Raw genomic sequence first — 24,978 nt, 5'->3', positions numbered from 1 at the left:
AAGCAAACAAGTTATTCACTGAAATCACAGCTTTCAGGCTGCAAACAAGCAGCTACAAGTTTGATCCATAACTGGAGTTGTACTAATCCAAAAGACATGCAACAAGACAATCTGGAAAGATTATAAAATTATCTACAAGTTTTGTTTAATCAACAAAGTCTCATTCAAACGCAAACTAGGTCAAATAGACTGATCTTACAAAACTGTCTGTGGATTCCAGAGAGTAGGCAGTTGGGAGTGCTGACTTCCAACTGATATAACTCTCACACTAGTAGGCCAAATGCCTTGAAATTTTGACACAAGCTAGATAAACAAGTTCCCTACAACTTTGTTATTGACCAAATTCATAGCAAACATCAAGTTCACCAGTTAATTTGCTTAACTCTAAAATCTGTCCAGAAAGTCACTATAAATGAATTATAGTGAAAATAATATTTCATTACATACAAGAATAACACCATGAGTACTACCAATGTTACCAACAGTTAATATACATCAAATGAACACTAGAAAGCATAGTGGCAAATGAACACTAGAAAACATAGTGGCCATTCCTAAATAAATTAATTTCATGCCTTTATTAATTTATTTAGATAATGAGGTTAAATAATAAACACATGTCCAATGTGTACAGAAAATTCCACAAACATTATAGTAGCTTATACATATCTCCAATAGGCTACTATATAAATTTCACATCATTTTAACAAGTATAACATCCTACACAAATATGACAAGCTAGCAGGGCTTAAAATAGCATAAATAGGAAACCCTAGTGAAAAGTGTCAAGCAACAGATTTTATATTTTTCTTAGAATCCTTAAGGTACTAGGACAACCTCCAATAAATTTATGAGCATTGGATTCATAGAATAATTATTAAAATTCACACAAGGATCATCTAATTATAAAGGAGAAATTAATAACTCAAAACTATTTATGCACTGACTCTCAAATTTTTACCGGAGCTTATAATCATCAAGAATAGCTCATCATACAAACTTCATAATTTTTGGAGCACTGGAACTTTAGATACGAAATAAACAAGTTTGCATTCATTTAAAAACACATTTTAAGTTGCAATTTAATTCTTCCAGAAACTTTACTACAAGTGTTCATGTTATATATTTCCTAAATACTGCACTTCACAAAGATCCTAACAAAATTGGAACCACCCAATTTGGATTCACCAAACTGGAGATATGAATTTTATAAATTTGCATTCAAAACTGAACAAATGAGCTATCTTTCTATTCCACAGTCACTGACAGTCGGGACCCACAGGTTAGTGGACCCCGCCGGTCAGTCAAACCAGAGCAGGGGACGGCGGTTAAACGACGGTAGCTCACCGACTGGCGAATCCGCCAGTGAAACCTGACCCTACCTAGTGCTGTCCTCACTCCCCCGCATCTATACGTGTAGGTGGTTGGGGCTGAGGTGCACTGGAGACACTCATCGCCGGCCATGGCGTCATGATGGTGCATTGGCCGTCTCGAGCCACGGCAAGACCAAGTGAGCGGCGTAACAGCACAAAGGTGACTCCAGTGGACCTACCTAGTCTATCTAGGGTTTGTGAGGATGCACTGGCGAGGCTGCCCATGTGCGAGGCGGCACGGCAGTGAGAGCGCGACGGCACTGTCCGTCGTTTTCAACGCCGGTGAGGTCACGGCTCTTTATGAGGTCAACACCTAAGCTAAAGGACACCCTAAGCTAGTACTATCACTGAAGAAGGAAAGGGAATGGGTGAAGGCATAGCACGATGGTGAGCTCACCATGACGGCGGTTAGGGAGGCAGTGAACTCCGGCAAGGGGAAAATGGTGAAATCCACCCTCACCGAAGCTCGTTAGGTCTAGCGAACACTGTCGAGCCGATAAGGAGGAAGATGGTGGAGCTCATGGCTAACTGAAGGCGGCAATGATGTGGTGGAGAGGGAGCTAGGTGATGGCGATGTGCTTGGCAGCAATGGCAGAGGCACGATGCTCGGCATCCGCTGCGTTAGCGAGGTGAGGAGATGCAAATGAAGGCAACACTCGCTCCAGAGGATGCGTGGGGTAGAGGTGGTTGCGATGGCCTGACCTAGAGGGGGCAGCACCGGCATATGGTTGCCACTTGGTGAGTTTCGGCTTGACGCCGGTTGGCCATGATGGCCTGAAGCCAAACGCCATCAGAACTCCATAAGGCCGACTGAAACCTAATTTTTGGCGCTCCCTAATTCACAAACTAGCCCGATCTTGCGAAAGGTGTAGTAACAAAAGTTGCATAGCTAGAAGTGATCTACAAGTTTGCTTACATGACCTTGGGATGATTCAGTTTGGTTTGCAAACTACAGAGCTCTAAACTGAGGTACATGAAAACTAAAACTCAATGCAAGACTTAGGAAAATTCTAAGTGCTGAATCAGCACCCAAATCTGACTTGTGGGCCATGTTTGGGACTGTTCCACACATTTTCATGACTCAACCTCTAAACAAAGTTTGTTCCACATATAATTTTCTATAACTTTGCTTTAGGTTGCTTAGACATGCAAAGCTTCTAAGTAACACTTTTTAAAAGGTCAAACAAATTGGTTCAAGGGTTTCCAATTTGGTCAAACCTCACTTAGGGGCATAATTAGTCAATTGAGTTAACATGAACAGTGCTCCACTATGTACCCTAAGTGTAGTTAAGGTGTTTTAGGTGATAATTAACCACACCACACATTGATCATACCAAAATCAAGCATCACATGCATTGAAACAAGGAAAAACAAGTGAATTGCTACTTTTGTTTCAAAGCCATGTTTCATATGTTTCATGAGTTTGTTGCATAGTACTAACTAACCATGTTTCACTAAAGTATGTGACATATTTCAAGAGTGAGTTGAACATGTTGCACTTGAGTGTTGCGCACTATCCATTTCATAAAACAAACACACATGGAATATATAACATATGTTGCAATGTTTCAAAAGCATGTTCCAAACAATCAAAGCTCATGCATGGATGAATAATGCTCATGTTTATGAAATGCAAGTGCAATTGTGCAAGCCTAACACCTAGGGTGTTACACATTATGCCATCTATTAAGGAAGAGAAGGAAGTTCAAGAAATCCCCCCTCGATGAGCAGCTGGTACTTGTAGTACCTTCACTGGCCATAGATTGGAGGGAACAATTCATCAAGTACCTAACCAGTGCCAACATACCCACCACAAGACCAAAACTGAATGACTCATCCATCATTACGTGCTGGTAGAAGGGAAGTTGATGAGGAAAAGCATCAAGGATGGGATACTGCAGAAATGCATCACCCAAGAAGAGGGAGTGAAATTACTTCTTAAAATTCACTCTAGCTCATGTGGCAATCATGCGGCCTCCAGAAACCTAGTCAGCAAAGCTTTCTGAGCTAGTTTTTATTGGCCCATGGCCAACACTGACACAGAGGACCTCATCCGATGTTGTGAAGGATGTCAATTTTTTGCCAAGCAAATACACATGTTGGTGCAGGAATTGTAGACCATCCTAGCTTCTTGGCCTTTTGCATGCTAGGGACTGGACATGATTGGGCCTTTCAAGCCTGCGCCAGGTGGTTTTCGATACGTATACATCGCCATTGACAAGTTCTCCAAGTGGATCGAATACAAGCCATTTGTTTCAGCCACTACAAAGAAGGTAGTCGAGCTCTTCAAAGATATCATCCATAGATTTGGTCTCCCAAATAGCGTTATCATCGACCTCAGAACTACATTCACTAGTCACCATTTTTGGGACTTCTGCGAAGACCAATGCATCTCCATTAAATACGTCTCTATTGCCCATCCTAGAGCCAACGGCTAGGTCGAACGGGCGAACGGCATGATCCTCGATGCCCTCAAAAAGAGACTATACTAGAAAGAGGAAAAGCATTCGGGCAGATGGCTTAAAGAGCTCCTAGCTATGGTCTTGGGACTGTGCCCTCAAGCTAGTCACAACACCGGTGTGTCTCCATATTTTTTGGTCTATGGCTCAGAGGTCGTACTTCCCATGGACATTGCCTTTCGAGCACCAAGGGTGGAACGTTATAATGAAGAGTAAGCTACAACTGTTCAGACATAGGACATCGATAGGGCAGAAGAAGAATGCCTTGATCACTTGCATTCACACAACCAAATATTTAGAAGGCCTGTGAAGATACTACAATCACAATATCAAAGGTCATTCATTTGTGGTTGGTGACCTCATTCTCCGTAGAAAGCAGAAAACTAAAGGGATGCACAAGCTCTCCTCCCCCTAGGGAATGGCCTTACATGGTCAAGGAGGTTACCCAACAAGGGTCTTTTCGACTATGTGACATGGAGGGAATCGATACACCCAATTCATGGGACATCGAGCACCTTATACGTTTCTATCCCTAAAATGATTCAGATATGTACTCTTCACTCCATAATGAATAAAGTTTTCATCGCCATAATTTGTCTCCATTATTTCTCCACTCTAGTTAGATCTCCACTTATGATTACCAGCTCCAAGCTACTCCTTAACAAACTCCGATAATTATACATGATCTCCATAAATGCTTCGCCCCTGATTCTCCATACTAAAATATCTTAAAGATATTCCACCAACCATCGAGCAGCACATGTTCCGCTCTATGTTCTTTGGGAAAATCATGTCTTCGATCTCTCCCTACACGTGCTATGGGCTCTAGCACTCTGCATTATGGGTGGTCGACTATGGTTCCTCGGTCATGTCTGTTCCCCCTACACAGTGCACGGGCTCTACCGCTCGACATTATGGGATACGGGCTAGCTAAGGCCAAGAGTTCAGTAACAAACTAACCACTCAGATGCTACTTATACCACATATAAACACATTAGGGTTAACAACAAGACTCTTTTTCACCAAAAGTGCGAGAATGCCACATAAACAAGCATACGACGTCTACTTACAACATTTATACAAATACATAAATGTTTGCTTAGACCCTCGTGCATCTAACTCCCCTTTATAGATGTTCCATATAGGTTCCTCTCCACTTAGGCTATTGGGCTCGGCCATCACCGTCTACTTCGCCGAACAGATCGACATCGCTAGCCTAGCTTCTTCGCCATGTCCTCCACCTCATCTTTCATTTGCTCCTGCTTCATCGCACCCATCCCTCTAGCGAATATGGCCCCTATCGCTTCAAGATTGATGGCAAGGTAATGAGACCGGACCACCACTAGGGCATGTGTCATGATGGAGATAGTGGCATCTTGGTTGAAGCCTTTGAAGTTCTCCCACGCCACCATACACCTATCAATGATGGTGTCCGAATGAGGTGGCCTATCGTCAGGCCAAGGAGCTACATCCATGTCGATATAGTTGAGCATTGACCTGACTCTGGCCACCACAACATCTAGTTTTCCCCTCTAGGTTCTGGCCTCCAACTCCAGCACATCGAACTGCACCTTGGTTCTTCAATGGTATTCTACAAACACCAAAGGGATTAGTCGAACGAAGAAATCATTTCAGCAACAACTCCGACCATGAACTACTCACCTTCTAGATCCTCGACAAGTTTCTCTACTCACCCAGATGCTTTCTCCTTCTCCTCTTAGAGTTGACCGATGACTTCTCGCAACTAGCCGAGCTTTGTGTCTTGCTCTACAAACATAACGGTCGACAGCAACATCAATATTGTTCAGTAATGCAGAGCAAATTCACCGATCTACAGTACCTTTCTTCTGCTCGAAGGTGCCCACCAGCTGCTCAAAGACGCTAGTTTAGCTACTCGGAGGTGTGCTCTAGTGGCTCGGAGATGGTCTTCCATTGCTTGAACAAGTTGCCCTTTTGGTACTCTAGGTCCTTGCCATTTGATTCAGTAAGATCCCTTTTGCGCTGGGCCCTCTGGATGTTCTTCTCCATCAGCTTCACCGCCTCCTTCAGCTTCTCATTCTCCTCGGTGAGGGGCTCCATCCCCTTGATCAACTGCTACCATTGTATAGCAGTTCACGCTATACCTTGCAAAGCACCAAGATTGTAAAGGACCATATTCTTCTAACACCAAAGACGGACACCGCTGATGCAATACTAACCTCAATTTGCTTCATAGCTATGGAAAGGGTGGACCATAGCCTCTTCACCTCCCTGGTGGTGTCCTCCTCTTCCACAACCACAACTTTGTCCCCTCGCTTGTGGAAGATGCAGGATGGTTTGAGTTCGTGAGCCTTCACACTCAATCTCCTAGACCATGTCCTCTTCCTCCATAGCCGGTGGCGCTCCCTTAGGGCTTCATGGCCACATAGAGTGACCGACCATGCCCTACGATGTCTCAAGGCATGCTGCTTGCTCCTTCGATGCTACCGACCTCTGTGCCCTAGTTTCCAGCACAACATCGGTAGCTCTCGCCTCCACCCTCGAAGACTCGGTGGCTTTCACCATTGCTCCTAGAATCTCTATCGACTCGTCCATTGTTGTCGCCAATCGCTCTCTGCCTCCTAACTCCATCAGTAGCGGTGGTCAACTCCTCTATAGACCAATGAGTGCCCGGGGACTCTAGGACTGGAGTCTGCCTGTAATGTCTCCATGTCCGAGAATAGCCCTTGGCTGCTCACCAGTCTGTCCTGAAGGATTTAGATCCTTCGCATGCCCCATTCTACATCAGATTAGTCCATTGATCACCAGCCACTATAAAGATTGAACAACAACCAATTACAAAGGCAAAGATACTTACACATCAGCTTCCCTATAAATGGTTCTGAACCAGCGCTACCTCCTAGAACACCTAGGCACTACTCGAGGGTCAACCCACATGTCCTAGGCTAGAGGTCTTGCAGCCCCCACCATCAGTGTCTTCTTCACCTACTGCTCGAGGACTCCTTCCCATCCCTCCAATTGCACCTCCACACGTGTGTTGCGCGATGACGCTTTAGTGCTCGAAGGGGGAGCTACTGGAGCCTTGTCGTCGTCCAACCACTTGGATATCACCAGTGCTCTACATCCGAGTGGTCTGATTCGCCACCAAGTGATATGCCACCTAGCTTGCAGGGAGCTACATCCACTGTTCTTCTCTTTCTTTCGGGCTGGCTCATCTTTCACCACCCTTTTCTCCTGAGCTTTCTCTGATACCTAGGGGGACTCTCATTCCGACTAGCACCTTTGCCTACTGATTCGGACAAGGTGCTCACGGCACCTTCCTTCGGTTGAGTGGCCAGGCTTAGCATCGACCGCCTTTGGCCAATCACTCCTCAACATGCCCAAGAAGTATGTCGAATGTTCCTGTAAATGGATCTTTCCACAAGTGAATTAGTCCACTACTTCGGTGCCAGCACTAGATAAAAAGCACCAGGAACAACAGTCTAGATTTTTACTTAAGGAGGTGGGTTCATGCAGTTGATGGTTTTCAGCTGCCCTAGCACACTATATGGCACGTTTGGAGTGAATAGTTTAGTGGCCCAGTGTAGCATAGCCTCCTTCATCAGTCTCTCCATCCTCTCCCGGGTGCCGTCAGTATCTCCTTTGAAGTCAAAGCCCGGATGGGCCCCCTCCTTACAGGGCTAGATGCAGCACATTATGAAGTTCAATGCCACCACCACTTCGCTCATCTTCATGCCCCTCATTAGTGCGAGGAGCTCCTTCTCCTATTCCATGTCGACATTTGTTGGTTTCTTTGACCAACTCCTCTGATTCTCTAGAATCTGGTCATCATCTCATCGGACGGTAGGATGACTTTGGTCCATGTAAAACCATCCTAGCATTCCACCTCTTCCACGAGGTATTCAATAGCATAGTAATGCATTCGCCTACCATCCTATCATGGAGCTATAGATACACACCACTGACCACTTGGGAACTACCCCCTCCTTTCTTCTTGAGCCAGAATAGGTGTTAGAAGAGATTAAAATGGGGAATAATGCCAATGTAGACCTCATAGAAGTGGATAAACACATAAATGTGCAAAATAGTGTTTGAATGAAGATTGCGCAAGCTCACTCCCCAAAACTCCAATAGATCCCATGAGAAAGGATGTAACAGAAGTCCTAATCCACACCAGAAATAATCTTCAAAGACAACAAGTTTGTTGGTGTATGGCATCGGATAGGGCTCACCGTCGATCGGACACCATCCGGCGGTGACATGGTCAAGAAGAACGCCCGCCTCCACCATCTCATTGAGCTATATCTCCCCCATGAGCGATGGTACCCATTCCTTGTCATGGCGGCCGCCTTCTTCATGTTACCACCTCCCCTCTTCGGTGCCATCCCTCATATTTGGATCAGAACTGGCCTTTTTCACAAGCTCTTTAGCCCTAGCGATGGAGTGCGTTTGAATGTGAATGGGGGAGCGCGAGGCTGACGAGGAAGGCAAAGTGGCAGAGTGGCAAAGGTGGGAGCACGGAGTGTGGCAATGTAGTTATAAAGAAATGGACCCAATTTTTGCATTCAAGGATTTTTGGGAAACCGCACCATGATGATTTGTGCCCTTCTGAATTGTCCAAAGCGGCATCCTAGGCCGTTATCTAGGCTTCCACGCAATTGTGGCCCATATAGCCCATTCTTTGATGCAACTTGGTACTTCACACCGAATATTCGCCGACCCCTCCGCAATGCTATCAAGGCTAAGTAATTTCTACTGTACAGCCATTACTCCGGCGTTTTCTCCACAATTTGAGTAATCGACACTTCTTGATCTATCTAAGATTTCCACTCATGGCTCGAGGACTACGTCATCATTATGATTCGGTCTCTCACCATACCAGGGACTTTTTAGTTATTGTTGTTTCTGACCAGTGGCACCACATTACCACAGTCACCTACTGTCAGGCTTGGGGACTAAGTGGGCACACTTCACCTTGTGGTGAATAGTGTGCTTTTCATTTCAGGGTTCAGCCCATGGACTGGTTGCCTACTCGGCTGGTTTTATACCTTTTTTCTACTTTCTGGATCCCTAACACCATGTGACTACATCACCTACTATCAGTCTTGGGGACTAATAATGGGAACGGGGATGCTGATCTTCCATCAGGTGGTGGTAACTATCGTTGTGGCGGAGAATGACATATCGATCTGGCTTCAGATCGAAAGATCGAACCCTGCAATCTTAGCACCACAGCTCCTCTAGGTTATCAACCGAGTCTCAGACCAGGTTGACCTCACTAAGAAGGCTAATCCCTACTTGCGCAATGAAGAACACAAGCAAGAACAAGAAAGAACACAACCAAATTGCAGATGAATGATTAATCTCTCAAAGTTGGGGTCTCACAAACCTGATGAATGGCGAAACTATTCTTGACTGAATAATCTAAGCAAAACCCAAACCCTAATGGATGGGCAACGGCTGTTTATAAAGACTCTAGGGTCATGCAAGACCCCTGGACACACCTCTAATGGGCCCAAACACGATACATGGTCCAACGGACCAAAAGACGGTGTCGCAGCACCCTGGCAGATTCTGGATGCTGAGTTGTTTCGACGATTCCTGTTGATTCCGAAGAGCTTTTGATGTGAGACCAGTTGGATTGGCTTTCATATTAAATTAGCTTTCCATCCATATGTGGATTGTCAAAAATAGAGTTCAGATGCATCTTGGGTGACCAGTTTAAGGCAGACTGGTCCTGGAGGCCGAGGTAGACTCGCAATCATGTTGGACCGGGCCTTCGGTTCCTGTTGGACATCCTTGCTGGTCATCTTCACCTCCACCACATCCTCTAAGTCCTTCATGACCATCTCCAATGTTCCTAAGCAAGATAACATCATTAGGTAGTAGTCTATTCTCAAAAGTATAAAAATGATCGCTTAAGAACGAGCTCACCTCTAAATTGAGTTGATGCATTCGAGCCCGGGTCATTGAACCTTGCATGATGGTTGGAGGATCAGTGGATACATCTGAAGGAGTGATGTCCTCAACATCCTCCCCCTCATGAAATGGAGTTGTCCTTGATTCAAGCTCATCTTCTTCTCCCAAATAAGTTTTCAAATCTACAATGTTAAAGGTGGGACTAACCCTAAACTCGGGTGGCAACTCAAGTTTGTAGGCATTATCATTTATTTTCTCAATGATCTTATAAGGACCAGCTGCTCTTGGTATTAATTTAGACTTACTGTAGCTCAGGAAATCTATCTTTTCTCAAATGTAACCACACCAAATCACCCGGTTCAAGTTTAATCTCTTTTCTACCTTTACTACCAGCAATTCTATACTTTTCATTAATTCTTTCAATATTTGCTTTAGTTGTTTCATGCAACTTACGAATAAAATCAGCACGCTCTCTAGCATCACTATGTATTCTCTCAGTGGTAGGTAAAGGCAAAAGATCAATAGGAGCACGAGGGTTAAAATCATACACTACCTGAAAAGGACTTACCTTGGTGGTGGAATGTTCTGCCCTGTTATATGCAAACTCCACATGCGGCAAACACTCTTCCCACATCTTCAAATTGTGCTTCAAAATTGCTCTCAACATGGTGGACAATGTTCGATTCACAACCTCAGTTTGCCCATTAGTTTGGGGATGACATGTTGTAGAAAACAGCAGCTTGGTCCCTAATTTATTCCACAACGTGTGCCAAAAATGACTCAACAATTTTGTGTCATGATCTAAAACAATAGTAGAAGGCATACCATGCAAGCGAACGATTTCTTGAAAGAAAAGGTTAGTAATATGAATAGCATCGTCGCTCTTATGACAAGGAATAAAATGTGTCATCTTAGAAAAATGATCAACCACCACAAAAATACTATCCCTCCCCCTCTTAGTCCTTGTTCAAACCCAACACAAAATCCATAGATATATCAGCCCAAGGAGTAGAAGGAATAGGAAGAGGCATATACAAACCATTTGGGTTCAACCTGCGACTTAGCTTTTTGACATGTGGCACACTGAGCCACATATCCGCTCTACATCTCGCCTCATCCTTAGCCAAAAGAAGTGTGTGGACAGCACCTCCTCCTTCTTCTTGGCACCAAAATTTCCCATCAATCCGCCTCCATGTACCTCCTGCAACAACAAAAGACTGAACAGAGCCAACTAGAATGCATAGGCGGTTAGCTCTAAACAAAAACCCATCATTGATCATAAACTTATTCCATGCACATCCCTCTCTACAATTAAGCAACACATCCTTAAAATCAGGGTCAAGCACATATTGTTCTTTTATTGATTGAAGACCAAAAATCCGAAAATCAAGTTGGGACAGTAATGTATATCTTCTAGACAAAGCATCAGCAATCACATTATCCTTCCCTTTCTTGTGTTTGATAATATAAGGAAAAGATTCAATAAATTCAACCCATTTAGCATGCCTACGATTTAGATTATTTTGAGAATGAAGATACTTAAGCGATTCATGATCAGAATGAATAACAAATTCTTTAGGCCACAAATAATGATGCCACGTCTCTAAAGAACGAACAAGTCAATACAATTCCTTATCATACGTGGAATAATTAAGAATAGGGACATGCAATTTTTCACTAAAGTAAGCAATGGGTTTACCATCTTGCATCAAAACACCTCCAATGCCAACTCCACTAGCATCACATTCTAGCTCAAAAGTCTTACCAAAGTTTGGAAGTTGCAGCAATGGTGCAGTGTGTAAGCTTGTCCTTCAAAGTGTCAAAGGACTCCTCATGTGCCTTTCCCCAATGGGAACACCACTCCTTTCTTCAGTCAACTCATGCAACTGGGGCAGCAATGGTGCTGAAATCTTTGACGAAGCGGTGGTAGAATCCTGCAAGACCAAGAAAACTCCTCACCTATGTGATGATTTGGGGAATCGGCCAGCTCTTTATGGCTTCAATTTTCATCTCGTCCACCTCAATTCCCTATAGAGTTACAACATAGCCAAGAAAAGAAACTCGATCCGTACAAAAGATGCACTTCTCAAGGTTACCAAATAAATGTGCATCACGTAAAGCATTAAAAATAGTACATAAGTGATCCATATGTTCATCAAAAGACTTGCTATAAATCAATATATCATCAAAGTAAACTACCACAAAATGACCAATAAAAGCTCTTAAAACCTCATTCATTAAGCGCATGAAAGTGCTAGGTGCATTTGTCAAACCAAAAGGCATAACTAACCACTCATACAACCTGAATTTGGTTTTAAATGCAGTTTTCCATTCATCTCCAAGTTTCATTCTAATCTGGTGGTAGCCACTTCGTATGTCAATCTTAGTGAAAATTATAGAACCACATAACTCATCAAGCATGTCATCTAGCCTAGGAATTGGATGCCGATACTAAATAGTAATATTATTGATAGCTCTACAATCAACACACATACGCCAAGTTCCATCTTTCTTAGGAACCAAAACTATAGGAACGGCACAAGGACTAAGGCTTTCACATACATACCCACGGTCCAAAAGGTCTTGGACTTATCGCTGAATTTCCTTAGTCTCCTCGGGATTGGTTGGATAGGCAGCATGGTTGGGCAAGGTTGCTCCTAGAATCAAATCAATTTGATGCTCTATTCCTCTTATAGGTGGCAGCCCTGGGGGTATCTCAGCTGGAAAAATGTCCTCATACTCCTGCAAAAGGTTAGTGACAGTAGGAGGCACCGAGCTAACAATATCATCAAGCGAAAACATAGCTCGTTTGCATACCAAAGCATAGCAAATATCACCATCAGAAATTTCAGCAAAGTCAAATTTTGTTGCGAGCATAACACCACCCTTCAATTTAATTCCCTCAGCCTTAGAAATAGATGTAGACTTATCCTTTTTAGGTGGGAAAATAGAATTAGCAACTTGCTGATTTTTAGATTGGACATCATTCAAACTAGCAGTGCATTCTCTATCAGCTTGTACAATTTGAGCAGGGGTCAAAGGTACCAAAGTAATTTTCTTTCCTTTATGCACAAAAGTGTATTTATTACTTCTACCATGGTGTGTAGCATCATTATCATGTTCCCAAGGATGACCCAATAAGAGTGAACAAGCTTGCATAGGTACCACATCACAATCAACAGAATCAACATAAGAACCAATAGAAAATGATACTCTGCAAGTTTGTGTTACCTTTGCTTTACCTGAATCATTTAGCCACTGAATATGGTATGGACGTAGGTGTGGGCATGTGGTCAAGCCAAGCTTCTTGACCAAATCAGAACTCATCAAACTGTTGTAGCTACCTCCATCAATAATGACACGTGCACGATGGTCGCTGATGACGAAGAAAATCTGGAACGAGTTATGGTGTTGTAGCTTCTCAGGTCGCTAAACTTGTGAGCTGAGCACCGACTGTACAATGATGCTCCTATAGGATGTCATGGCCTCATCAACAAGGACTTCGCCGTCCTCCTCATCTGCATCTTGGTCTTCTTCATCCTCAATGTTAGAGGTGCTAATGTAACCATCCTCTATAGCAATATATGCCATGGCAGTGGTGGCACTAAATGACCCAAGTGCATCCCATCGATGCAACTGATGAGGTACTCTTGGTAGGCACCTGCAAAGAATTTTTACCTGAATCTGAAGGTCGTGTGGGAGGTGACTTAGGTGTAGTGGAAACTCTAGAGGCTATTGGTCGCTTGCTCGCTGGTGGAGGCGCCCGAAAAGTGGTTGGCTTGGTCAGCCCCGAAGATGGTGCCGAGCGTGGCGTGTATGTGGTGCTGACCTTGCTCTTGCTCTGCTGTTCATGCACCTGTAATTCCTTTTCTGCAAGCATAGCAAACTAAAACAACTGGTTGACAGTGTTAAATTCTTTATAATCAACAATGTACTAAATCTCACGCCTCAAACTCGAATAAAAATGACAAATGGCATCTTTGTTCTCCTCCACAACACTACAGCGCATCAATACCTTTTGGAGCTCACCATAGTAATCATGTACAGATTTATCTCGTTCTAAACGCATCAATTTCTTACTGCAATGTCTCTATGATAAGAAGGAGGAACAAAGCGATCACGCATAGCTACCTTAAGTTCTTCCTAGGTACCAGGTAAAGTATCCTGTGCAGCTAGCCCATTCCACCAAATAATGGCAAAATCCTTAAACTCACTAGTAGCTTGTCAAACTCTGATGCTCAGGCACAAGGTGGGCACTAACCTTTTGTTCTACTATCATCTCCCAATCAAGATATCCCTCAGCATCATAATGACCCAAAAAAGATGGTATTGTGAACTTAATCTGAGCATAAGGATCATCGGGTACACGGTGATTATTACCTTGATGGTGGTGGACACCACCCATACCTAGTCGTGTTGCAGGCGAAGACGTCAGTCAGTAATCTTGCTTGTCGCAAGGCTACTCGATCTATGTTCCCAATGGCATCATGCACCTGTGTTTTCTGGCAAGAGACCATCGGTGTTGCTACCGGAGACGTCATTGTTGTTGACTGCCACCAAGGTTTCCAACTCAGTAACCTTGTCGGTTAGCGTAGAAATTCGTTTGTCCAATCTCTCCATGTTGTTGCCAATGCTGAGTTCAATGAGTGCGCCAGTGATGGCCTTCCTAACGGCCTCATTCATCCTTTTTTGGGCATCATCTACAACAATTTGTAGTTGCTCTTGGCTAACACACTCATTGAAACCCTTAGGATTGTTATCTCCAGTCTGATCATCTCCTGTCATTGTAAACACAAAAATAGGAACAAACAATGAAAGTTATCCCTACCAAATGACTATGTGGTTGTAGTGGTGTCACTTTTCATAGCAAGTGGAAGCGTCTTACCAAGCTCTTACAAAGTTCTTACCAACGCAAGCAGTGGGCGGTACAATTGGCGGCTGGTTCATGATACCTGTGAGGTAGTGGTACCGAGATTGCAAGGCCCTTTTTCTGTACTGATCCGAAGAGTTTGTGGAGCTTGCAAGGCACACAAAAAGTAATATGTATATCTAGCACACAAGTCAGTAACAGAAAGTAATGCTTGAATTATAGTCCAAAGTACTTGTTCTCAGTTGCTGGTCTAAAATGTTCCAAGTACCAAGTGTGTGACAAAAGTATGGTGGATAGCAAGGAGACAGGTGTGTGAAAAACAAGTATGATGGATGGAAACAGTAACACAAACAAGGAACCAGACAGCACATGCAAACATAGCTCACTTTGGTCTTCTCTATGTGCTCCTCAAGATATTATTCCTCTTTTGTCCCTCTCTTTTTTTCTATTTTTTAGGGCTGTCGTTGTTTTTTGGGAAATTTTAACTTTTTTATTTTATTTTTTTGATATTTTTCCTTTACTTAGGAGCACAAAAGAAGTAACCACAGAAAATATGAGCTCAAACAAGTGTAAGACGTGGCCTGTGGAAAATTTAGAAAACTTGCTCAAAATCGACACAAACGTTGTGACCACGAAAAGAGGATCTTGTGACCACTTTTTGACCAATTTAAAAATCTCCAACCCCAACAAAGCGAGGGATGAACGGATCCGAAATTTTTTTCTGATCGATTTTGATATATGGAACGTCGAAACCGGAGTCCGTATGCGAAAACTAGACCAGTTTTAAGAATTGACTCTGAATTAGAGGACAAAACGGGAACAATATGCGCAAAATTTATCACAGCAACAAAGATTTGATGGAAACGATGGGGGAAAACATACAAACTAGACTCTAACACTGACCTAACCAGCAACAAGACCTCGACTAGGACACAAACTCAACACGACGGACTCTAAAACTGAAATATGCAAAGCCTATAGCAGCGGAAGGTTCTAGGACAGGAAAAACGAGTATGGCACTGGACTATGGGACAAATGCGAAAACACTCAAACTAGGGAATAAATGTGAACCTGATGGTATACCTTAGCTCTGATTACCACTTAATGGGAATGGGGATCCCGATCTTCCATCAGGTGGTGGTAACTATCGTTGTGGTAGAGAATGACACACCGATCCGGCTTCAGATCGAAAGATCGAACCCCTGCAATCTTAGCACCATAGCTCCTCTAGTTATCAATCGAGTCTTGGACTAGGTTGACCTCGCCAAGAAGGCTAATCTCTGCCTACACAATGAAGAACACAAGCAAGAACACGAAAGAACACAACCAAATTGCAGATGAATAATTAATCTCTCAAAGTTGGGGTCTCACAAACTGATGAACGACGAAACTGTTCTTGACAGAATAATCTAAGCAAAACCCAAACCCTAATGGAGGGGTGGCAGCTGTTTATAAAGACTCTAGGGTCGTGCAAGACCCCTGGATGCGTCCCTAATGGGCCCAAACATGATACATGGTCCAACGGACCAAAAGACGGTGTCAGCAGCACCCTGGCAGATTCTGGATGCTAACTTGTTTCGATGATTCCTATTGATTGCTGAAAAGATTTTGATGTGAGACCACTTGTATTGGCTTCCTTATCAAATTAGCTTTCCATCCATATGTGGATCATTGAAAATGGAATCTGTATGTGTCCTTGGGTGACCAATTTAAGGCAGACTAGTCCTGAAGGCCGAGGCAGACTCGAAATCATGTTGGACCGGGCCTCCGGTTTCTGTTGGACGTCCTTGCTGGTCATCTTCGCCTCCACCACATCCTCTAAGTCCTTCATGACCCTCTCCAATGTTCCTAAGCAAGATAACATCATTAGGTAGTAGTCTATTCTCAAAAGTATAAAAATGATCGCTTAAGAACGAGCTCACCTCTAAATTGAGTTGATGCATTCGAGCCCGGGTCATTGGACCTTGCATAATGGTTGGAGGATCAGTGGGTACATCCGAAGGAGTGATGTCCTCATCAACTAAGTGGGCACACTTCACCATGCAGGTGAGTGTGTTTTCTTTACTCTAGAAGACTCCGTGCCTCCTAAAGTTGAAGAAGATTATCTCCCTTTCTTGTGGTCGAACTCTAAGTGGGCACACTTAGGTTCGCAGCGAGAAATTTTTTGATTTTGAACTTGAGCTCCTTACATCCTTCTGGCAAGCCTTACTTGGGATACTCTGCTCAGCGATGGCCACAACTGCTTGGTGACTCATTAGAGTCGTCAGACTATGATTCTGACTGCTTGGCTTTGTTTACACCTGCTCGGACAAGCTCAAGACAGCGTTGCACAGCGGATACAAGGCGCTCGGGGACTAGCTATGGAGGGTATGACCCCAGATACCCATGGCAGACTACATGGGTTGCGCTGCCAGGAGCGGTCTAGCCCACAAGACTGAAGGCTTATGATGCATGGTACTGCTCGACATGTACCGCAAGACATCAAAGGCGATATCCTAAAGATGCTACAAGATCTATTAGGATATATTTGATCCCATAATTCCTGTAATATATTATTACTTAACAGTTATCTCCTAGATCTAACCGACTTGTAACCCTACCCCCCAACTATATAAGGCGGGTAGGGGACCCCCTCAAAACACATGCAATATCATACGATAGCCAATACAAACCAACAGACCATAGGAGTTGGGTATTATGTCGTGCTAATGGCCCGAACCTATCTAACTCTTGTGTCTCTATTGCCTTCTTGTTCTTGATTACACGCACCTCTACCGATCAATCTACCTTGGTGGGATACCCCTCAGAGGACTACCGATGATATTCTATCGACAGTTATCGATTTGTATCAACTTTTACAAGGCTACAACAGATGACTGAATCTCTTGTAAACGTTGGTATTAATCAAAGTTATTGATATTGTGTTAAATAGTTTATTATTTAATATAATATCACCAATTGCTCGATATAGATTGAGATTCATTAGTCTTATTATTCTGATCTATCATCTATTGGTTGTTATCATAGTCGAAGTCAATTCTTAACGTTAGATCCTATTTGATGACTAATCTATCTCAACCTTGATCGTACATGATGGGTGTTTGAAGTCGTGTTCCATTAAGAGATAAATCCATTGATTACCAGTATCCGATATGACTCCGCTATCAATGTTGCATTAGCCGACACAACCTATTGATAGCATGTTAGATTAGACATTGTGGGTTAATAGATCTATCTATTAAGAAGAGGATGGCGTCAGCCACCCACTATGTCTCCATCGGCTATTTAGCCGATGGCTTGAGCTTCCACACGTATAACATGCCTTCATGATTTCATTATGATGTAAGTAGATCTATCGACTACTGGTATCTGATCTAGGGTCCTACTATCAATGCTACATCAGATGACTTGACCTATTGATGGTACAATAGAATGAGTCTAGTTGTTCATAGATTTATTTATATCAAATGGATGAGTGATCGCATGCTATAAAATAAGATCACTGGAATCAGCTATTTTAGCCGATAGTCTGTTTTGTTGAGGATGTACTAGGCTATCTACAAGCTTTTATTTGTTTTCATCTTAGCTAAAGCTAGTATGTTTCTCACATGTATGCTTACATGCCTATCCTTACATCTTTTGCATGTTTTCATGATCATCGGCTAAGTTAGATTCATGTCACTGAGTAAATAATAATTGCTGATATGCTTGTCTTGCTTACATTACATCAGTGAACATGCTAGATATCGACTCTCTAGTCGATAGCCTTATTTCATCAGCTACTTAGCCGCATATTTGGAACTATCTAGACAAACACCGGCATATTCCATCTTAAATTACTGATCAATTTTTTTCCTTATCAATTGTAGGGTCAAATTGACTGGCACGCCCTTAGTCACGAACATCCTATCTAGTGTTCACCTTAAAACTGGAGAGAGCTCAAGATCTGCTCCATGGTTTCTCTTGGCTTGCTTCGTGTGTCAGCGGCTACCTGTTGCTTTCTATCATTGACACATTCTTGGCACAATTGGTGGGACCACAATCAGTCGACATGGATAATCAGACGATCCTCATGGTCAACCTTGAAGACCTGCCTAATGACTAGAAGGCACTCATTGAGTTGGCGGCAAAAGAATTAAGAGAGAAGTGCCTACTATCTTACAGTAGGACACATGATTCAATCATCTAGAAGACTCCCCTACTAAGTATCCTCCTACATGGACAAAGTGAAGATGTTGAAGCAAGGACTACTACTCATTTGGCCCACAAGACTATTCATGAAGCCTTTACAAACCACAACAAGGTGTTGGCCAACACGATTGGTAATGTTTTGAAAGAAATTTTCTTTGGAGTGCTAGTTGATCAAGTAGGGCCAACATACTCCAATGGCTTTAATCCTTCAATTGTGGGAAACACCATACCTAGGTTCCAGTCAGTAGCCAAATGGTGGGCTAGTTCCAATAGCCACCAATACAGTAGCTTCTAGGTGGACAAGCTCAAGATCAAACCCTGCAAGCAGCAAGGGGGCAATGTCAAGCCCTGCTAGTTGCAAGGGGGCAAGATCATGCCCTACCAAGAGTAGGGGGCAAGCTCAGATGACAAGGGGGCAACCACTAGCACATCAATCACCAAGTGCCCATATCACGTAGATAGTCTAGCAGCCAACCTCTCTAGCTACTCAACAAGTTGTGCAACTACTAGCTCAGGGAGGATTTAATACTTCCTACCAAATGCCTTAGTTGGCCCATAAAATTGCTCCATCAATGTAGAGGATCATCAAGAATGTTGATCCTAACTACTTCAATAGTCGATTGCAAAGATACACAACTCACAATGCTCAGATCAACTATCCAGAGGGATATCACCTAGTTTCTAATGCCCACACATACGAGCTCATGCCACATCCTGTGTATCAGAATCCTTATAGTTATAATGCTCAACAACTCCAGCAGCCTCCGGCTCAGGGTCAACAAGCTCAAGTACAAGGTTCTTAGGCTCAAGCTCAAGTGCAGCGAAGATAGAAAGTTGCTGGCATGGATGCTACTGAGTTTGTCAATCAGGATAACTTGCTATGATGCAAAGCCAGTTTAGTCTAAAGCCTAAAGGATAGGTTGACTCTTACCAACACCTATACCCGGCCTAGTATGATATTGTGCAACTTCCACCACACTATAGAGTCCTAGATTTCTCCAAATTTACCGGGATAGATGAGATGACAACCATGGAACATATCAGCCTGCTATCTCTTCCAGCTTGGAGAAGCATCTGTTGAGGAGGCACATAAAGTTAGATTCTTCCCCTTGTCCCTATCTGGACTGGTCTTCAGTTGGTTTTTGTCATAAGAACCAAACTCAATCACTGTATGGGCCGATCTAGAGAACAAGTTCCATGCATATTTCTACAGTGGGATAGGAGACAAGAAGATTACTGACTTGACAAGCATGAGGCAGAGGAACAATGAGTCAAGCTCTGAGTTCATTCAAAGATTCAGAGAAGTAAGAAGTTGTTGCTACTCACTGAATCTATCTGATGGCCAATTGGCTAAATTGGCCCTTCAAGGGATGTCTCCATTATTCAGAGAGAAATATTGATGGCCAAGAGTTTGAAAGCTTGGCCCATTTAGTTCAAAGAGTGTCTACTTTCGAGAGTCAGCATTGGGCCCTATGCAAAGAGAAGTATTTGAAGGGTACTACTACCATGATTGATCCCTATGATGCAGACTCTGATGGGATGATCTAGAAGTTTTGATCGCTAAATGGACATGGGGCAAGGCTCCTATATCTTGTCCATGGGTGAAGGAAACCAAAAATGCCTATGACTTTGATGTCAAGAAAGCCGATAGGATCTTTGACTTACTACTAGAGAAGAAACAGTTGAGATTACCTGCAAACCATGTGATCCCTTTGGCTGAAGAACTTAAAGGGAAGAAATACTACAAGTTCCACAATGCTACTAACCAAAGTACCAATGAGTAGTAGAATCTTTCGTTTTCACATTTAAAAGGCCATTGAGCAAGGAAAGATCAAGTTTGAGTCAGCTAAGAAACCGATAATGGACATAAATAAGTATCCTTTCCTAGGGGTGCATATGGTAGAGTTTTAGTTAGCTAAAGGAAAGACAAAGGTCTTGATGTCAGCTAAGGCTAGAGAAGATGGGTTGGTTGGCCCCAGGGTTCAAATATCAGCTAATGAGTATGAAGAAGCTAAGAAACAGTGCGATCCGCAAAAGAGTTGATATGAGCTAGGTGAGACTTCCTGAGCTGGTGCTATGCGTCCTCATGTGACTTCTAAAATTCTATTGAACAAGTGGCAATGTCAAAAGTAGAAGGACTACCAGCACTAGCTTGAAGAAGAAAAATATGAACATCGATGCGAGGAAGAAAGGTATGAAAAAGAACAAGCTGAGTTGCATTGGAATTGTTCTTTCTTCAGACACTGTTGGAATGAAGGTTTGAAATTGCATTGCAAGATGTAACTGCCCAGAGTGCAATAATCAATATTCAGAGTTTAGGCAATCTCAAGCCAACTGCTAGTCTATTTGTGAATGTTTAAGTTATTAATCTAATAACGTGGATCGGCGCATAAAAAATGAAGGAGATAATGATCGGCTAGGTAAGCATGTAGATGATTAGAGTTGGGCCAGTCGTGATGAAGAGAAAGAGTATGTTTGGTAAGAAGGCCAATGGTGTCTAGGAGGTCTAACAAGGAGATAAAAAGAAGGGTTCAACTGCTTGAGGAACAGAGAATTGGAAGCTCAGAAGTATAATAGGCCTCGGACATGGCACGTCAAACAAACAATCGACAAAGGTAAGCCGTCGACTAATATTGATAAGGTCTTCATCCTACCTATAGAATTTATAGCTCCCCCCAAGTATGAGCAAGAAGAGTCCGATGAGGAAGGGTGTGATGCAGATGAATTGGGAGAAGTAGTGGCTTAGCTGGCCATCTAGTCCCAACAAGCTATATTTGACAAACCATCTCAGCATCGGCACTTGAAGGCTTTATACATGAAAGGGTTTGTCGATGGCAAGCCAATGACTAAGATGTTAGTTGATGGAGGTGCTACCATCAATCTGATGCCTTATACTACATTCCATAAGCTTGGGAAAGGCCCTAGAGATTTGCTTGAAACTGACATGATGCTAAAAGACTTTGGTGGCAATGCATCCAAGACCAGGGGGATAGTTAACATTGAATTAATGATTGGGGGTAAAACCCTACCCACTACTTTCTTCATCATCGACTGGCAAAGGAACATACAATCTACTCCTTGGTCACGACTGGATCCACGCTAATTGTTGCATCCCTTCAATAATGCACCAATGCCTCGTCCAGTGGCTGGGACATAATGTTGAGGTTGTTCAAGCTAACACCTTTGTAAGCTTGGCAACAGCTACCCAGCCTATTGTGAATTCAAAGACTATGAATGCTTCTCTAGCAGAATTTGGGAAGGAGGCGTCATCAAGATCAACGATGAACGTCAATAGCTGATCCAAGCAATCGATTCTGAGAGTTTATTCTAGTGGCTCCCCTATTTAATCAGTATGGAATGGCTAAAATGTTGCCCTTATGAGTTAGTTTGTTAGAATGTAGCCATTCTATTTCAAGGAGTCAAAGTCAGATTTGAACGCACAATATTATTGGGAAGCTTGATAGCTAGTGATTTTGGGTTTAATGTTTGAATCATTGTCGGCTATTTTGAAAGCAATTTTTCATTATGAGATTTTGAGCCCTGGTGATTAAGGGTTAGCACTTAAGTGTGATGGATTTTGGATCATTGCTAGGATTGATAGCTAGTGCTAGCAAAGTATAGCTTTTAGAACAAAAATTAGCAATCCTAATTCAGCCTAAGAAAGCAAAAGTCGGTGCGGTACGCTTCACCTATAGTGAATCAATAAAAAGGAAAAATAGGTCACATAAGATGATCTCAGGAGTGAGCCATCATCATCACAAGACAATCTCTAGAAAATATTCACTTGGATTCAAACAGGGAATGAACACAAGTGGGATCAAAAGAGTTTATTTATGGTTAAGTCCCTAAATACAAACTTCTGGCTGAAGAAAATGTTGTTCATGATCTCTTCAGCCAAGGAAGCATTCACTGCGGCATCAGCGTCCTAGGCTAAGGCCTCCACCAACTCATGATGATCATCACTGCTGGCAAAGCTAGGCTGATGCCCCTAGAGCTCATGCCTGGAGTTCACCTGAGCGATGGTTAGGGCTACCGCGGCACCATGATGAACGCTGTGAAGAGCAATCTCCCCAGCACACATAGGGATGTCCTAGAGGTGACTCACCACTATGTCACCCTAGGCGTCTAGGGCCCTAGCGGCGTTGTTTGTCACCAGTTGGAGGGCCTCCAATTCTTCCATCAGGGCTAAATGAGAAATGGGAGAATCAACAAGAAGAAAATGACGTAGCAAATGATAAGGGGATAGGGTTTCTTTTGAGAATCCTACCTGCAACCCTAGAGTCAGAATCTGATAACCACACCTAGGTGGTGCTATTCTCCCCCTCTATGGTGGCGAGAGCAGTTTGGGAAGCTACCAAGGTGGCCTCCAAGCATTCAGTTTCTTGGGTCACCACCCAATGACAACCACCGCCTCATCCTATTCTTGAAGATAACACTGGGCATCATCTCCATTGTATGAATCAGAGGAGTCCATGGAGGAAGATGCAGACATCACCGGTTGATTCTCAAACCTCACCAGAAGATTTTGGACGGCAGGCCGAGTGATGTTCCTATGATACAAAATCACAAAGGTCAGATGATTATAAAAAAATTAGAGATGCAAGTCTGACATACCCTAAGATGCGGAGGCACTGATACAGAGGGAGATCCTCTTCTAGAATGTCACCAGCAGGACATTTGTCATCCCCCATTGCTTTTGGCTAAGATTGGGTCTTCTGATCTGAGGATGAAGAAGGAGGAGTTGTGTAGTGGCAAAAGTAGAGGCGAGTGCAGATGTGACCTCTCAGTTATCGCCTCCAAATATGCATTTATAGCCAAAATTGACATGATAGGTTTACCTAGCTGCACTAAAGTAAAGTGCAGTTAATGGAAGGCGAGAGGCCATTCCAAGAATCGAGGACACCATGCGTGGCCAAATGAGAAAGCAGCAATTGGATGTGAGGAGTTGCCATTCTACATTTTCATTCAGTTCTAGGTCATAGATCTGAAAGTCCATTTACTATAGTTTTGTGTTACAAACTGGACCCAAAAACTGGTTCTAAGAGTTAATCAGTTGAAGATAGTTATGAGAAGCCAGTTTTCGATGTCTTGGAACGATCATTGAAGGTCGATCGCTAAACAGTAGAAAGTTTATACAAGGTGGAAAAACGCATTGACTAATTTTTTACACCTGGTACCTCGGATCAGGTCTAAATAAGAGGTGGAAATTATGAATTCGAGACCGCTCGAGTTACAATTGAAGCATCTATACAAATAGCACTGATTTTGGTGACCGTGTTGTCATTCAAGTTCTAGAACACAAATTTAGAAGGGATTTTGCTTAGAGCAATTTTGGTATTTGCGTGTGGCTGCAGATGGTCTGGCCCGAAAGAGTTAGCTGATTCGGTCCAATTGGCTGTTTTTAGATCAAGGACCTAAGTTCGAAGTGTTCTTATGGGATCTTCATTATCAATTTGAAGGCTATCACTAAAGACAATGAAGGTAAGTGATAGAAGCCAAAACACGGACAACAAGTACAAAAGAAATTTTTATTCATTTTTCAACATAACCCGTAGTTACAAACTAAGGGCTGAGGAAGACGTTGTTCATGACTTCCTCGACCGAGGTTATGTTCGCCATAGCAGAGCTGGCTCCCTCAAAGTCATCCACCAGGTCTTGGTAGTTGTCCGGTTTCTCCTCCTCTGGGAAGTCAAGGCTCCACCAAGCGAAGATCATGCCCCGAGCGCACCTGGCTATTGCTAGGGCGATAGTAGCACCACTGACGGATGCCATGAAGGGCCACCTCCCTGGCATGCATAGGAATGTCTTAGAGGTGAGCCTCTAGGGTGTCCCCTAGGCCTTCAAGGCACTGGAGGCATCACGTGCCACCAATTGGAGGGCTTCCAGTTGTGCCATCAGAGCTAAAAATGAAGGAACGCAAGAAACTGTTAGAAGATCAACAAGATGGAAGCATAAAAGTAAACCAGGATGTTGAAGATCTTACCGGTGACCCTAGCATCTGACTCCGCTAGTTGTGCCCAGGCCACTTTCACTTCTACCTCCACAGTAGAGAGGTTGGCTTGGGAGGCATTCAAGGTGAACTCTAGTTGCCTATTATGCTGGGTGGCCTCAGAATAGTGGTTGACCACCACATTCCACTCGCGATAGAAGCGCCATGCGTCATCTCTATCGTAGGAGTCAGCGGAGT

The sequence above is a fragment of the Miscanthus floridulus genome, chromosome 1 (genome assembly GCF_019320115.1).
Source record: "Miscanthus floridulus cultivar M001 chromosome 1, ASM1932011v1, whole genome shotgun sequence".
NCBI lineage: Eukaryota > Viridiplantae > Streptophyta > Magnoliopsida > Poales > Poaceae > Miscanthus > Miscanthus floridulus.
Note: the sequence above shows the minus strand (reverse complement) of the source record.